Source organism: Artemia sp. Qi Xiang Cuo, chromosome 8, assembly GCF_049724085.1.
Source record: "Artemia sp. Qi Xiang Cuo chromosome 8, ASM4972408v1, whole genome shotgun sequence".
NCBI lineage: Eukaryota > Metazoa > Arthropoda > Branchiopoda > Anostraca > Artemiidae > Artemia > Artemia sp. Qi Xiang Cuo.
The window spans coordinates 67,129,735-67,148,319 of record NC_142801.1 but is presented as its reverse complement, the minus strand read 5'-3'; positions in this window follow the sequence as shown (position 1 = coordinate 67,148,319).

Below are 18,585 nucleotides of genomic sequence, written 5' to 3'. Positions count from 1 at the left end.
GATGGGGACACTGTAAATAATTTTTTCCCTGGCACCACCAAACCCAGGAAAGGCTATCTAATGGGAGTGATGGGGGTTAAGGTTAATGATATTGATCACTTGTCAAGAAAACTATCTGACAAAATAAAAGTAGTAGCATAAAATGTATTTTGCCAAATACCAGGGTTGCTTTTTTAACAATGCCCACATACTCAGAGGGTTGCCAGTACAACTCTAGGATATATAAAAACTAGAACAAAGTATTGGCTGCTTCATAATTGCAGAGTGTTTCTATTAATTGGCGTATCATGTTTTCTTCCACTGTTACCCATATTTTGAAGAATCTTCAAATAATAAATTAAAAAAAACAACAAAGTTTTCCAAGGGAAGTAAAGGGTGAAGTTGAAACTTAAAACGGCCAAAAATTATTACGGCCTTATACGGCCATATATCAATAATATTAGTACAAATAAACCAACTAATTATGTTGCCTTATGTTTCTAGGATTATAGAGACTAGCGCTTTACTGAAAACACATAAGTCAAATATAAAATACAGGAATATTGATTTGGGATTCAAAAGTGAGCAAGTTTCCTGATGAAAATAAACCAATGTTTAAAGCTTTTTTATAGTCTTATACCAGTTGTGACATCAGTAACTTTCCGTATGCAATTTTCACTCAATGCCTTTTTTTAAGCTCTTTCCAAATATAATAATCATTTTCCTCAGAAATGAATTTTACTCCCACCCCTACATATACCCATTCAAGGTATATATTTGCACATTAGAGGCGTGGGGGGAAAGTTTAAACTTACCTCTCACTTACATCAGAAATAAAATTTACCCTTGCCTCTCTAATGTGCAAATATATACCCTGAATTGGTATATACAGGGGTGAGGTTAAGATTCATTTCTGACAAAAATGATTATTATATTTGGAAAGAGCATATAAAAAGGCATCAAGTGGTATGTTTACTTTATTTCTAAGTCAATAATATGAATAACAAAAAATTTACCCTCATTGCCATTTTACCAGAATACCAGAGAAAAGTGGTCTTTCTCAAAAAAGGGTCTTTTACCCTAGCCCCAGAAGCAATTATTTAATTACAAAAGATCATAAAAAAGGTATTAAGTGAAATTTTTATTCCATCTTAGCTAAATTTGAGTGCTACCTAGAAATTTCCCGTAGAGTCTTCCAAGTGCTTGAACAAGGAGTGTTAGCTTGGCAATAGGCTATCTGTCCCTGAATAAACTATTCATCTGGCCAAGTTAATTCCCAAGACACCTCTTAATTGGAACTTTACCAAAGGTTTACCTAAAGTTCCTGTAGCATTAACTGACAGGATACCACCAGATGGCTAATTTGACAGTGTATAACAGATCTTTAAATTAGCCAACCAGCCAACCAGTATTTTAAGCCTAGCCTAGGAGTCCAGCTGAACATATGGAAACATATTAAGAAAACAATTCTTAATCCATAATATGCAAAATAATTTTGATTAACGCATTTTGCAGGGAGAGAGCCTTTGTCTTCACTTCGTTCCTTGTTTTTCTAAGAAATTCATGAATTTTTTAGAACCTATATATTCATAGAATACATACCCCCACCCCTCTAATGTTCAAATATATACCTAAAATTGCATCCTCAATCTAAATTTAACTTCCACTTTCATCACAAACGAACTTTAATCCCATATTAGCCATGTGGTGGATGTCCCTGTTAGCCCTAAATTCAATTTTTCTTGCTTAATTTTATCTATACGACTTAGGAGATTTAGCTACACAAAACTTGATAAGCAGGGCTACCAATGTATTTTTGTTCAGCGTAGTTGAAAGGTTCGGTAACTATGTTTTTGAAGATAACAACCCCTCCAGCCACAATCCTCAGGGTAAGGGCTACAAGTTATGCTCCGGGGCATATAAGTTTTTTATGGAAAGGGTCCGTATAAACATTGGATTGGAAATCAGAAGTTTTAGTGCCCTTTTTAATAGTCAAAACTGATTGATGGGCACCCAGCCCCTCCCCCTTCACATTCATCATTTCTACAAACACATAAAATCAAAATTTTCTGGTAGCCATTTTGTTGAGTATATTTGAAAGGTCCAGTAATTTTATCTTTGCGGAAGAACCCCCCCCCCCTCACAGCCCTCAGGGCAAAAGCTATAAGTTATAATACTTGTCTATTATTACCATTTAAGGTTTTTGTAGGAAAAGTCATCGTCTATCGCCAGAAAATAATTTGCCCTTTACTGAAAAAAATATAAATGTTTTTAAACTTATAACTTTAATAAATCAAATAATATTAGCATTTTGATTACAAAATATCAGCATATGTATAATAAACTGACAATGCACATTCATTTGAATTTTTTTTTAGTAAAGTACAAATTAAGTTCTGGCTCTGGAAAGGCATAGGGGTTTTGAGGCAAACTTATGTTAATTTCTGCTCGTTTTGAGTTTGACTCAGTTATTTATTGTAATTTCTGTTCGTTTTGGGTTTCATTTATTTATCGATGCTGATTTGTGGTAGTTTTACACTTCGTAGATTATTTGATTTTTTCTTTATATTTTATCTTTATCTTTATATTTATCTCGTTTTGAGATCTTTACTATAAAAATGTCAAGCCTTCCAGGCCTTTTGATTTCCAATCGAATGGATCCTTTTTGAGTTTCTACGGCAACGTTTTCTATAAACACCTTATATAAACCCAAGGCATAAATTACAACCCTTACCCTAAGGGCTGTGAGGGTGGCTGCAATCCTCCAAGACCTAATTACCAGAACTTTCAAGTACGTTAAGCAAAATGGCTATCTAAAAATTTGATAGGATGTGTCTGGGGAAATGTTGAGCGTGAAAGGGGCGTTAGTCACTCTCCAATCACTTTCAACTATTAAAAAAGGAACTAACCCTTTCAATTTCCAATCAAATGAGCCCTTTTGAAGTTTCTACGACAACGCTTTCAATAAAGACCTTATATGCACCAGGACAAAACTGACAACCCTTGCCTTGAGGGCTCAGGGGGGGAGGGTTGTCATCCTCAAAGACCTAATTTCAAGAACTTTCTACTATGTTGAACAAAAAGACTATCTGAAAATTTTGATTAGATGTGTTTGGGGGAATGGTGGGCGTGAGAAGAGGGTTAGTTACCCTCCAATTACTTTCCACTATTAAAAAGGGCACCAGCATTCTCAATTTCCAATTGAATGAGCCTCTTTTGAAGTTTTCACGACAACTCTATCTATAAAATCTTACATGCCCCTAGGGCATAACCTACAACCTTTGCCCTGGGGGCACTGGTGGGTTTATCATCCTTAAATAGATAATTTCCAGAGCTTTCAACTACATTGAACAAAATGGCTATCTCTAAACTTTGATTGAATGTGTTTGAGGAAATGGTGTGCGGGAGAGGGGGGTTAATTACTCTCCACTCACTTTCAACTATTAAAAATGTGCACTTTTTGAAATTTCTACAACAACTTTCTATATAAACCTTATGTGCCCCCCGGGCATAACTTACAATCCTTGCGCCGAGGGCTCTTATGGGGTTATCATCCTAAAAGACCTAATTCCCAGAACTTTCAACTACGTTGAACAAAATAAATATTCAAAATTTTGATTGGATGTGTTTGGGGAAATCGTGGGCGTAAGAGGGGGGTTAGTTGCCCTTCAATCACTTTCGACTATAAAAAAGGGCACTAGCCCTGTCATTTTCCAGTTGAATGAGCCTTTTTTGAAGTTTCTACAACATCACTTTCTATAAGAACCTTATATGCCCCAAGGGCATAACTTACAACCATTGCCCTGACGGCTGTGGTGGGAGGGGTTGACATCCTTAAAGACCTAATTTCCAAAAATTGTAGCGATAAAAAAAATTGTTTATGTTTGTAGCAATGGAAAAATTATTTGGCTTATGCTAAATGCGGTACTATATACTGACCGCGTCAAAGGCGATATTATGCCCAAGGGTCATGAACTTACACCTTGTAATTTCTCCGACAGCGCCGCTTATAGCGCTAAAGATTGTGTCAACTAGGCCAGCGCCGCTATCAATTAATGGGAGAAAATTGAATATGTAGACATATAAATGTGGCCTCTTCTTTTGTAGCGATAGAAATTGTTTATTTGTAGCGATGGAAAAATTGGTATTTAAATCAAACGTATTCTTACTAGTCAATAATAAAACCTGGCTTTCTCAATAAATCAGATATGAATGGCATAGGTTTATTTCCCTATTATTATTTCTTATATTTGAACCGGATGCTGTAATTTCTCCAACATACATAATAATCGAATTGTGTTTTAATGCTAATCTTGAATATCTTTAAATTATTTCATTTAATTTAATCCATCAAAAGTTATGAGGAATTAAGAATTATTTAACTAGAAATTCTGACGTCTCAGAACTTTGTTTCCACGGCACGATTAGATCTGACTTCAGAGACACGAATACTTATAGGCTAACAGGGGTTAGAAACGTTATAAGCCGTAGCGATGACAACTTTTGGTATTTGTAGGGATGAAAAAATGTGGCCTCTTCTTTCTCGAGCTATCTGGAGATCAGATTCCTTTGGGAGCGTTTACCTTGGAGACATACGAACTAATTACCTATTATCAGACTGGATGCAGACATATAAGATGAAATAAACACAGATAAAAAAGGCAATAGATTTATTGAACTTACATACTTAGGTGCACAGCAATGGGTCACTTCAAATAACAATAACGGTGACAACGATGGAAGAATAAGAATTTTGTCTGAATGATCTCAACTCTGATCTACTAATCCTTCCAAACCTGATTTACGAATTATTCTAAAAGGCACTTTTACCTCACTACCAAACGCAGTTCTTTCGTCCTGCGCTGTAAGGGCTGGCTTGCCATTGGCTCACGTGGCCCAAGGACGCGAACCCTCGTCCAATAATACGTCTTAAATATTTTTGATGATTTAGGCGTTCACACGGTTCTTATCGTTTAAACTTCCTTAGAAATATTGTGCGTAGCACCTTTCTTATTGCTCACTGTCTTAGCGAAATCCAAAGACCGTAGTTTCTTTTCTTTGCTGATTAAGGACTTTTTTATTTTTGAAACTAGATTTAGCTTAATTATAGGAGTCAGAATTATCTTTAGAAAGAAGGAATTTTATTTTGGTATTTTAAATACATCGCATTTTACTCATGGTACATGTCCCCCTTCCCATCAATTAATGACGGCCCGGCATTAGTAACTGCTCGCCTTTGGGCTTTTTTTTTTAAATGTTCGCCATTTATTAACTATTTCTTTTACATAATTATTTTATATTTATGTTATGGCTTAATCAGGAGTGCTAAAAATTTTCTCTATTACTTTTCTTATTTTATTCTACATCCCTATCTAAAATTCATCTACCGGACTAAGATTATTCATGGTTCTAGGCTAGCTACTATACTAAAGATTTTTTTAATTAAATTTTTACAAGGCTTTTTTTATTTTGCTGTCTATGAGGCATACTACTTTCTATCTACGCTACATTAAATGAATATCTCGACAACGCTACACATAACTATCTGGACATCTAACACTACGTACAGAAACGATTTAAAACAAACAATATTGGGTTTACCATGCTCACTGGTAATTTTAAAACACCTTCACTATTGGGATTCTTGAATTATCAAAGTTATTAGTAAGTAGCATATGTAGATTCACATCTATTCATCACCTTCGTGTCGTTAGTGTACTACACCCTTCTGTTGTAAATTATTGTCCTTCACTCTTTTTGTCTTGGCAAAAATTTTGAAGCATTTACGTTATGGTTTCTTCATGGAACAGTTCGAGCCTGACTGTCTTCACACGACAAGTTTTCTCTAATAGTCAACTGGGAAATGGTGCTTCCTACGACAGGTGTTGGTGTTTTCTTCTCAGCATATCATTTTTAGGATTTTTTGAGGCACATAGAGAATGTATTCTCGCGTAAAATTGTTCATTTGTGCCTTTTATAAAATTTTTCGCTCATGGCTTGCGTCGATTTGCCTTTGCGGTGATTCCTAGGTTAATCACGGGGTAATTGAAGTTTGGATTTAGATTGGGTTGTCATCAAACTATAGTGATTATTTTAACATATTGTCTTTAACTTGAACTTCAAACATCTTCAAAGATCGGTTAGCATCATATATCGTTAAATATTGTTTGTTTTGCATTGATTAATTGGGTTTTCATAATTAAACTTCAAATTGTCTCTAACTTATGCTTCGAATATCTTCAAATGTCTTTAAATATTATTTAACTTCAAATATCGTTAAATATTTCGTACGGATCTGGTACTGATCGAGCTGGATACTAAGATTCAAATATAGTGTTACCTGATACGTAATATGGTTCATGGTCGAAGAAACGACGATCGAAGGTAACTGTTGTTTTCGTAGACGAAGCTGGGATGAAAATTCCCTGGAGTCTATGGTGAGTATTCTTCAGTGGTTGAGATATGATGAAAATAGATGCTACTGGGTCGTATCTGTACTGGGCAGCTCCTTGTAATGCTTAATAACCAATGTGTTCATTTACTTCCTGTAATAAAAACAACGTGGCAGAATCACACGTTCTTTGAAGTAAATACTCATACAATAATTCACGCATTAATTGGGTTATAATAAAACAACATAGTTCCCAATGGGAAATTCAACACAAAGAAGTTTCTTCTAAGTTGTTATAGCCTAACGATTTCATGAAATATTAATTCTTCAACTTTAAGTGTGGTCTCTTATTTTACTTTCTAATATAAACTACTACATACACTTTATTTTAACTTCTTTCAACACTTAGTTAATTTTACAATAGATTTAAAATAATCATTTAAACAGGGTTTATGCTACATGGTTAATTTTTTGAGGTCTAATTTTACAACTTATTTCATGCCTGCATTGTTCACGTACGTCCGTGCTGTTTAAGAAATGCATGTGCAGCATCATAACCACACGGTTTTACGTAAACGATACTACAATGAGGGAAAAAGACATAACGAGGACGAGTGGAGACCTCTCTACCCACTCGTTTTCTAATGTCTTCCCTATTTTTTGGCTTAGACGTTCTCAGGGGGTGTCGGGTTTAACCTCCGCATTTCAGCTGTTTCCCCGTGTTCTTCTCTTGGTTTTCGTCTTCTTAGTCTCAGGATTTTTCCGTAATTACAAGTCAACATTGGTGCCTCATATTCGCCTTTCGAATAAGGTAATTAGATGCAGGATTTCCAAGCTTGCCTGCGTAGATTCCAGTTGATGCTTGGCAAAAAATATAAGCGTAATGAAGAACTGACATCAATATCTTTTTAGAAGGCTATTGTTTGAGCAAGCCCTTCAGCACTAAATAAATAAATATGATATTAAAGTCTTATTAGAATCCGTTAAGCGAAAAACACCTTCACATTATTAGGGAATTTCTTGTGGGTTTTACTTAGTCGCCATTGGACAAACACAGGGTTTCAATCCATATATCTTAACTGATTAAATGGTTTTAAAATTTTACATATTATTATTGAGATATAATTCCACATCCGCCGTGAAATTCTACATATAAACGTACCAATAGCCAACTATAGGTACATATATTTTTCGAGTACGAAATATTATATTTCTCGAGTAAGAAACACATGAATAAGTAAACTTGCAGCACATAATGACACTGGTATCCTATTTTTATGTGTAGGCCTAAAATAATTATAATCTGCACTAGGAAAAAATATTCCATATATTTAGACGCTTCTGTACTGATAATTTCTTGTTTTTTTTTATAATATCCATCTTGGTTAGGACATGGGTCGATTTTTCATAGATAATTCGAGGGGACCTGAGTCAGTATAGGTAAGATATAACGTGACTGACTTGCGAAAATATGTCACAAAAATTAGAGCACAAGATATGTCATAGATAAACCAATGAAATTAAAGAACATTTTTGTCACAGAACTATAGAACAGTGATCTCTCTGTTATTGTATACGTCATAGATATAAACTAATGAAATTAAATTTTTCGCTAAGGAGCTAAAGACATTAATGTCTCTGTTTCTCTTTGGAAGTAATGTTTAACACAGAGCTGCAGGACATTATACTTCATAGGTATAATATAATGAAATTAAAGCGCTTTTCTTTTTTTTTCGCCTTGGAGAGATCACAAAGTAAATTCTCTGTTTCTCTTTCAAAGCATTCAGATCCAAAAAACGGAAACTTAACTACCTCACTGAAGTTCCTATTTAGCCTTTAAGTATTGTTTTGACTGGTCCTGATTGGCGTAAAAATACTAATTTCTTATACTTGAAGGACTGAGAAATATCCCTTCCTACGGTCGTTTACACAAAAAAAAACCCCAAAAAACAATCATGGGCCGTGAGTTCCTCCCCGGGCTTCCCACAAGACGTGGTCCAACCCCAGTTGTCGTTTTAAGTCGACCACGATCTTCCTACCTTTGGTTATTTTCTGTTCCAACCTTTCTCTCTGATCACCAGTGTTTTGACATCACTCGTATTATTATTATTATTTTTTTTTTTCATTAATATTGGCTTGGTTAACTTTACTTGCACACTGTTAAATTTATTATGGTGGATTACAATTTGATTTGTATAAGGAATTTGAAATCCGTCACCCTCTATCATTAATAAAAAGAAACTACCAGTCGAAGGTGGCGGACACAACCTCCCCACGACAAGAACATTTGACTTTACATTGATTAGGGATATCTCCATCTGTCAGGTTTTTTAACCATTCTGCCTGACTGTGTCGTTATTTTCTCCTCTGTTTCTTGCGGTTTTTTCTTTTTCGGTTTTTCTAACGAAATAAGGTCAAACTTTTTGTATTGTTTTTTTCAAAATTCTTGCCCTTTTTATTTCGTTTGTTTCCCGTGTGCGGCCGCTGAGGTCGGTCTTGACTTTCCTATTTCTTTAGCTACTCTATGATCTGATTCGCCGTCAGACTCTTTGCAACTGGTTTTCGACGACTCAGGATTAGAACTTGTAGAGGCGGTACTTTTTGAGGTATCACCTGCCCTTCCTTAGTAAATTTCTACTCCTCTTGAAGTAGAAGGTTTATTCCCTACGTCCTCGTCTTGAGTTTTCCACTCGGGAGATTTGAAAGATTTTTGAGAGCTTTGGGAGGAATTGAGAGTTTTTGCGGGGCTCCTCCATTGTTAGAATGCCATGTCCCCAGGGGGATGGGGCATTTTTTGCACTAGGGTTTCCCTCCATGAAGTTCACTGTTTAGGTTTGACTTTGGACACAGTTATATCATGATCTTGACCTTGCTGGTCATCCTTGGGAGTTTTATTCTTGGGCAATGTACTTTGACTCGTTTTTATGGGAAAATTTATTAAATCCATAGCCTCTCGTAGGTTTGTTTTAGTTAAATTTTTGGGAGGAGTTTTCTTTACAGTAATACCGGGGGTAAATTCTATCGGGGAAAAATTGGGTCTTTGGAGAAATTGTATAATCTAAATCTCCTGCACTCGCCGATGAATAACTTTTTGGACTTTTTGGCGTTCTTATTCTTACTGGTATTAGGGATTTTTTCTCTGGAATAACTAGATTTTCCATAGCTAAAAATTCTTCAAAATTTTGTTCATTACTGTGATTCTCGAAATAGTCTTGCTTGAAATTAAAGGGTTTTAGCTCTGCCAATCTTGATCTGGGGGCTCATTTTCTGAATCTGATGAATTACTAGAAAAGAGTTGTGATACCAATCTCTCTGGAAATCTCGCTCTTTTTATTCGGCTAACATGCGTATTGTAAGTTCTTCCACTATCGGGGTTTTCCATTTTAAAAGTATATTCGTTATCGTACTTTTTGACTATTCTGTACGGTCCAGAATATTTGTTGGAAAGTTTCTTTCCTTCCGTTTGTACCTCGTTCTTTAGGTAAACGAAGTCTCCTACTTTGAAATCTATACTCCCCTTGACTTTGGGTTGGTTTCTTAGCTCTTGGTTTATTTTACATTTTTCCAACTCTTGCCTAACTATTTTATAAGTTTTTCTCATCCTATTTATGAATTCTTGTTTATAATCTTCCGAGCTATTATAACACTGCCGAGATTCAATAATCTCGTTGTACGGGATTCTAAAATCACGACCAAAAAGTAAATAAAATGGATTGTCTTTGGTTGTTTCGGAATAAGCAGTGTTGATTACGTTAGTTAAATAAGGTAAGAATTTATCCCAGTCGCTCCTATTGTCTTTTGTATAAATACTTAAAACGTTAGAAAATATTTTATTCCTGTTTTCTATTTTGCCATTAGCTTGTGGATGGTACGGCGCTGTCACCTTTTTCTCTATATTGAGAAAACTCGTCAAGTCTTTTGTTACTTTTGAAACAAAATTGCTCCCGTTGTCACTCAAAATTTTATTAGGAATGCCAAATTGTAAAAATAATTTTTCTAACGCCTTACTTGTGGCATAAGCACCTTGATTTTTTAATGCTTTTGCAAAAGTCAATCCGGAAAAATGATCTATAACCGAAAGAATACAAGTATGGCCTCTGCTAGAAACAGGTAAGCCTCCACTTGTTCCGTAAAGGTCAAATAGATAATATTGAAGGGGAACTTTTTCTACCAGGATCCTTCCCATTGGAGGATTCGGGTAAGCTGGGGGGATTTTTCTTAAGTTGCATGCTTCGCATGTACTTACGAATTCTTTAAGTTTTGTCATTGCAGACGGGACATAAAAGTATTGTTTTAACTTATGGAACGTTTTCATAACTCCTAAATGTCCACCTGTATCCGAATGAAAATATTCAAATGCAGGCCCTATCAAGTTTTGTGGTAATACAGGTATTATTGAGGTTTGGTTTCTGTTTGTCTCAGAAGTCACGATTCTACACAATATCTCTTCATCAAGATCGTAGTAAAAATTATCTATTTCTTTTCTAAGAGTTTTGAATTTATCCGGTAACGCATCATCATTCACAAAATAATCAATTAGTGCTACACATATTTCGTCCTTTTTTTGCTTTCTTTTTATATTTTCCAAAGACAAGGGACAATAGCTAATCTTATTTTCTTTTACTGAGTCTTTGACTTTGTTTTTCTTACATTTGTGTTTGCTCTTAGCATTGATAGCCTTAACTTCATTTTCTTCGGCTTCCGACGGAATATTTTCTGGGTATCTACTCAAAAAGTCACAAGCTGCGTTTTGTTTACCTTTTAAATGTTCAAACTCGTAATCTAGGTCTTGGATTTTTATAATACATCTATCTAGAATGCCGCTGGGATTTTTGAATGTGCGCAGGTTCTGCAAGCTTTTATGGTCTGATCGTAGTATAAATTTTCTACCAATTAAATAATGTCTAAATTTGTCCAAGTGGTGGATAATAGATAATAATTCTAAATTTGTGGCGGAATAACTATTTTTGCCTTTTAATAAGGTTTTACTCGAATAGCATATAACTTTTTCTATTTGTTTTTGTTTAGGCGGTCCCTCTAGAGGATTAGGGTTTTCTACCGGGATTATTTGCGAAAGAATTGCGCCAATGCTTTTTGAACTAGCATCCGTTGTAACCACAAATTTTCCGTTTTCGAAATCAGGGAGTGATAAAATTGGTTCAGAAGTGAGCGCCTTTTTAAGACGGTCTAGGGAAGTTTGAGCTTCCTGGGACCAGGTAACATTATGGGAGCTCCCTTTAGTTAAGTCCGTGAGGGGTTTTGCAATGTGAGCATAATTGCGTACGAATTTCCTAAAGTAGTCAGTAAGACCTAAAATTCCTCTTAATTCTTTCATAGTTCAGGGGGGCTTGAGGTTTTCAACGCAACTTATTTTATCAGGGTCTGGGGATATCTCTCCCTGGATAACTACTACTCCTAAAAATTTAATTTTAGGTTGAAATAAATTTACTTTCTCAGGCCGGTATTTTAAATTGCCTTGTCTGAACTTCTCGAACACCTTAGCTAACGTTGCTAAGTGTTGTTCAGTGTTTTCCCCCACGCATATAATATCATCGACAAAGTGAATTATGTTCTTTAATCCTCCCAACAGGTGCAATAGGGATCTACATAGCGCGATTGAACTTGTTTTCAGTCCAAATAGTACTCTTAAGTATTCATATGAAACACATTCGGATGCGGAAAATTCAGTTTTGTGGACATCCTTTTTGGCTATTTTCACTTGGTGGTAGCCTTGGGTAAGGTCCAAAGAAGTAAAAATTTTGCTTTTGCTTGAAATTGAGTCAAGAATTTCATCTATTCTTGGTAGAGGAAATTTATCGCTAACTTCTTGTTTGTTGAGGACTCTATAATCTACTAGGAGTCTAAGATCTCCATTCTTTTTTGGTACTAGGATCACTGGTGCACTATACGGACTTATACTTGGGTGTATAATTTCGTTTTTTTCTAATTTATGGATTTTATTTTTTAACCACTCTTTGTGCTTATATGGCACACGGTATGGCTGTTTTGCTACGGGATTACCAGTCGTTAAAATTGAATGTTCATAAAATGGTATTAACCCTATGTAATCTTCAGATGCAGAGAATACATCCTTTATATTCCATAATAATTAACATAATTTTTTCTTAAGTTCCAAGGCCGTAATGTGATCCATATTAAACTTGTTTAAAAATTACGATTTACCTAAAGTATATTTGTTATTTGAAGTTTTAATACCATTAAATAAATTTCCTTTAGAATTTTCCCATATTTTTAAATCATTTTCCGTTAAAACTTGGATTAGAAATAAACACCTCCTGTTTTTAATTGCAAATGTATAATTTGCGTGATTATTAGTTACCAAAATAAAACCGTCCCTTTTGTCGTAAGATATAATTTGTTCCTCACATAGCAGAATTTCGGGTATTTCGGATGGGGTTGCAAATCATATTTCTGATTTGTTAATCACTGGCTCAATCATCTGTGATATTTGAATTTTTTGCATCGTTTTGGGAGGGACTTTTGTTTTCCTTATCGCGAATCCTTAATATTTCTCTTTATTTTCATTGTTTATTAGATTCATACTGGAACTATGCTGCGCCATTGCGGCATCTTGTGGCGTCACGTTGGGTTTTACTATGTTCTTCCATAATTCCGCTATTTTCTTAATTTCGTTTGACCTGTATTGTCGCATATCTCCTATTTCTATTTTCGCAGATTCAATACTTTTATTATTTAAATCTACTTCATTTCTGTAATATCTCTCAGGGTAATTGAACAAATTTCGAACTATGTCATATCTTTGCGATACATGAGGTTCAAAATATTGCGACATCATACAGCTAGATATTTTGTTTACTGTTACGTTGTCTTCGTAACCTCTGTTACGATTTCTTAAGGTAGAAATGTCTTCCCCTACCTTAGCTGGGTAGACAAGCCTCTCATTAGCCACGTCTAATATTATTCTATTAGACCTTAGAAAATTTGCGCCTATAATAGCTTCATATTGGAAGTTATCGCATATAATAAAATTTGTCATGAAGGTTTTATTGTCTCTTTTTACGTTTAGGCCAATTGAACCTTTTGCATTTAATTTATGACCTGTCACGCTTGTTAAATTGGGATTATTAGGATTCCTCGGTCGCCTGGCATGTAGAGGCAACATATTGAATACACAGGAGTTTATGATACTAATTGTTGCACCGGAGTCAATCGAGGCTTTGAAACAAACATTTTCTACACAAAAATCGTTAAATATAGGTAACTTGTTATTAATATTACTACAAGACGGCACTAATAATGCCTTGGACCTATTAAATATTCCAGGCACCCTCTGGGTCCAATTTATATTTCTGAGGGGCCTGAAACGTTTCCCTGAGGATTTATTTCATGTGTCGGTGCCTGTAATATATATTCAGACATATGAGTTTCCGTAGGCATATTTAATTGATTTACGTCTGTCTGTCTTCTCCATGTATTATTCGTGGATGTCTCGTGTCAGTGCCGTTTGCTGGCGCTGACTGCCAGTGTCGTTGGCTTGCAAAATTTTCATTTCTCATCGGCAAATTTTCATGATTTCTATATTGCATTCTCGCATTATATTGGCCTTGATGAGTATTTGGGTTTTCAAACCGATAATTAATTTGCCTGTTGGGGGGAGGGTTATACAAATTCGGTTGGTACGTGTTTTAAGGTACTGATTGGCGCAATCCCCCCTGGCTATAGCCTATTGCACGACCGGTGCTAAAATTTGTTCTTCCGAACAAATGGTTGCCGTAATTTTGCGTATTACCGACAGCAATTCTTGGCAAGCGATTGGGGACATAGTGGCACTCTCTCGCGATATGGCCAACACGATTACAATTATAGCGCCTTATTATTGTAGGGTTATTTTCGTAATTGGATTGTTTGATAGGCTGAAAGCGTACTGTTTTCTGCCTAGCGGGTTCTTGCGTTTTATTTCTTTGTGGCACTGGGGAGTTATCCCTTGAAAAGAAATTGGGGAATGCCGGATCGCCCTTGAAGATTAGGTTCGCGTTTGAATCGTCTAGGCTATTTATTTTTGCTTTACTATGATTAGCGACCATCGTATCAACTTCGATTAATCGCTTTACCTCCTGAACTGCAAAATCCAACGTCTGAATATTTTTGGATATTACCACTCTATATAGTTTTGGGGGTAGCCCTTGCAAAAAGGTATTTAGTATGACTTTTTCATACAGTTGCCCCGAACCACTTCTGTATTTTGCCTCTACAGAAATGCGTATATTATCAAGGTATTCTCTTATATTCTGTGAAAAGTCAAAGTTCACTGCTCCGCGTTTTAATTTATTTATTGAACTGGTTTCTATAAATCTATCTTTAAATGCTTTTAACAAGTTATCAAATATATATTTTGGATAGTTGCTGTTTTTGGCTGTCTTCTTTTCAATCTTTTTCAGGAGGGCCAGGGTTTGACCTTTTAATTATAGCAGGAGCAGTTACTTTAATGCTGCTACGGCTGTTTTAGTCAGTAGTATAACCTGAATCAATCGCAGATTAAATTCGTCAATATCCGATTGACCATAGTACTCTGGTATAGACTTCGCTGTTTCTATATTTTTTGTAATTAGCTTCTACACTATTAATAAGTCATTAAGTTCGTCCATTTTTTTTTTGAATCAATTTAAAATTAACTTATTTTTAATTAGTCTTTTTTGGGGGATGCTACTATCTCCTATGAGATATAAGGGGTTTTCTATCGTAGCCTATCGTTTATAGTCCTAATCACTTTACTTATATGTCTGTATCGTTCCCAATAATTAAATTCAAATTACAAAGTTTCATAGCCTAATTAGTTCACAAGTTTTTCTCCAATTTCCGACTCGCGCCATTTGTAGCGATAAAAAAAATTGTTTATGTTTGTATGGATAAATTATTTGGCTTATGCTAAATGCGGTACTATATACTGACCGCGTCAAAGGCGATATTATGCCCAAGGGTCATGAACTTACACCTTGTAATTTCTCCGACAGCGCCGCTTATAGCGCTAAAGATTGTGTCAACTAGGCTAGCGCCGCTCTCAATTAATGGGAGAAAATTGAATATGTAGACATATAAATGTGGCCTCTTCTTTTGTAGCGATAGAAATTGTTTATTTGTAGCGATGGAAAAATTGGTATTTAAATCAAACGTATTCTTACCATTCAATAACCAAACTTGGCCTTCTCAATAAATCAGATATGAATGGCATAGGTTTATTTCCCTATTATTATTTCTTATATTTGAACCAGATGCTGTAATTTCTCCAATATACATATTAATCGAATTGTGTTTTAATGTTGATTTTGAATACCATTGAATTCTTTCATTTAATTTAATACATCAAAAGTTATGAGGAATTAAGAATTATTGAACTAGAAATTCTGACGTCTCAGAACTCTGTTTCAACAGCGCAATTAGATCTGACTTCAGAGACACGAATACTTATAGGCTAACAGGGATTAGAAACGTTATAAGCCGTAGCGATGACAACTTTTGGTATTTGTAGGGATGAAAAAATGTGGCCTCTTCTTTCTCGAACTATCTGGAGATCAGATTCCTTTGGGAGCGTTTACCTTGGAGACATACGAACTAATTACCTATTATCAGACTGGATGCAGACATATAAGATGAAATAAACACAGATAAAAGAGGCAATAGATTTATTGAACTTACATACTTAGGTGCACAGCAATGGGTCACTTCAAATGACAATAGCGGTGACAACGATGGAAGAATAAGAATTTTGTCTGAATGATCTCGACTCTGATCTACTAATCCTTCCAAATCTGATTTACCAATTATTCTAAAAGGCACTTTTAATTCAATACGAAACGCAGTTTTTTCATCCTGCGCTGTAAGGGCTAGCTTGCCATTGGCTCGGATGGCCAAAGGACGTGAACCCTTGTACAACGCCATATCTTAAACATTTTCGATGATTTAGGCATTCACGCGGTTCTTATCGTTTAAACTTCCTTAAAAATATTGTGCGTTGCACTTATTTTATTGCTCACTGTCTTAGTGAAATCCAAAAACTGCAGTTTCTTTTCTTTGCTGATTAAGGACTTTTTTATTTTTGAAACTAGATTTAGCTTAATTATAGGAGTCAGAATTATCTTTAGAAAGAAGGAACTTTATTTTGGTATTTTAAATACATCGCATCTTTAGAAAGAAGGAACTTTATTTTGGTATTTTAAATACATCGCATTTTACTCATGGTACAAAATCTCAACTATGTTGAATACAATGGCTATCTAAAAATTTTTATTGGATGTGTTTGAGGAAAAGGTGAGCGTGAGAAAAGGGTTAGTTGCCCTCAAATCACTTTCGACTATTAAAAAGGGCACTAGTCATTTGAATTTCCAATCGAATGAGCCCTTTTTAAAGTTTTAAGACAATGATTGCAATAAAAACCTTATATGCCCCCTGGGCATAACTTATAACCCTTGCCCTGAAGACTGAGGGGGGGGGGGAGAGTCCTGCTCAAATGTATAATTTCCAGAACTTTCAACTGCGTGGAACAAACTAGCTATCTCAAAATTGTGATTGGGCTTGTTCAGGGAAATGGTGGGCGTGGAAGGGGTGTTAGTTGATTTCCAATCACTTTCGACTATTAAAAAGGGCACTAGCCATTTCAATTTCAAATCGAATGAACCCTTATTGAAGTTTTTACGACAACTATTTCTATAAAAACCTGATATGCCCCCAGGGCATAACTTACAACCCTTGCCCTGAGGGCTGTGGGGGATTGTCATCCTCAAAGACCTAATTTCCAGAACTTTCAACTACGTTGAACAAAATGGCTTTCTCAAAATTTTGATTGGATGTATTTGGGGAAAAGTGGGGCATGAGGGGGGGGGAGGGTTAGTTGCCCTCCAATCATTTTCGAGCATTAAAAAGGGCACTAGCCCTTTGAATTTCTAATCGAATGAGCCTTTTTTGAAGTTTCTAAGACAAGGCTTTCTATTAAAACCTTATATGCCCCGAGAGCATAATTTAAAACCCTTGCCCTTAGGGCTGTAGGGGAGTGTCCTCCTACAGCCCTCATAAAACATAATTTCTATCTGGAAATCAACTACGCTGAAGAAAATGGCAGTCTCAAAGTTTTGATTGGATGTGTTTCGGTAAATGGTGGGCGTGGAAGGGGTGTTAGTTGCCTTCCGATCACTTTCGACAATTAAACAGGGCACAAGACATCCAATTTCCAATTGAATGAGCCCTTTTCGAGGTTTCTACGACAACTTCTTTGATACAAAGTGTCCTGGTCTAAAGGAAAAAAATAAAACATAATACATTGTGCCAACATCGTTCTTATATGTCCCCAGGACATAACTTCAAACCCTTGTCCTGAGGGCTGTGGGGGAGTGTCCTCCTCAAAAACATAGTATCTATTTGGAAATCAACTACGCTGAACAAAATAGTTATCTCAAACTTTTGATTGGATGTGTTTGGGGAAATGGTGGGCGTGGAAGGGGTGTTAATTGCCTTCCAATCACTTTCGAATAATAAAAAGGGCACTGGCCGTTTCAATTTTCAATCGAATTAGCCCTTTTACAAGTTTCTACGATAACTCCTTTGATACGAAGTGTCCTGGTATGGAAGAAGAAGAAAATAAATAATGCATTGTGCCAACATCGTTCTTTACTTAGGCAGCGCTATTGCGCTGCCTATGATAATTTTCGTTCGTTTTAAGGTTCAATGTTTCTCCTTGCTTTCAGTTGAAAAAACTTGTAAATTAACTTTTGATGGTGTTTTAAATAATACGGAGAAATGCGGCTCCACATCCACGGAAAAATGCCCCTCCTCTTGGGGCTCTAAACCCCAAGCTTTCTAAAAGCCAGAATCTATTTTGTACTTTACTGAAAAATTTTTTTAATGAACTTAATGTAAGAAATATGCATTGTCAGTCTAATATACATATGTTGATATTTATTCCTTAAAATCTTAATTCATTTTTGATTTCTTAAAGTTAGAAAAGTGAAAACATTTACAAGAGTTTTTTCAGTAAAGTACAAATTATATTGTGGCTTTTAGAAAGCTTGGGGTTTAGAACCCTGCTCATATTAATTTCTGCTTTTTTTAGTTTAACTCTTATTCTTTTTAATTTCCGTTTGTTTTGGGTTACACAGCCCTTTCACTTTCTATAAAAAGATTTTATAGAAAGACAACACTTTCTATAAAATCTTTTATGCTCCCAGGGCATAACTTACTACCAT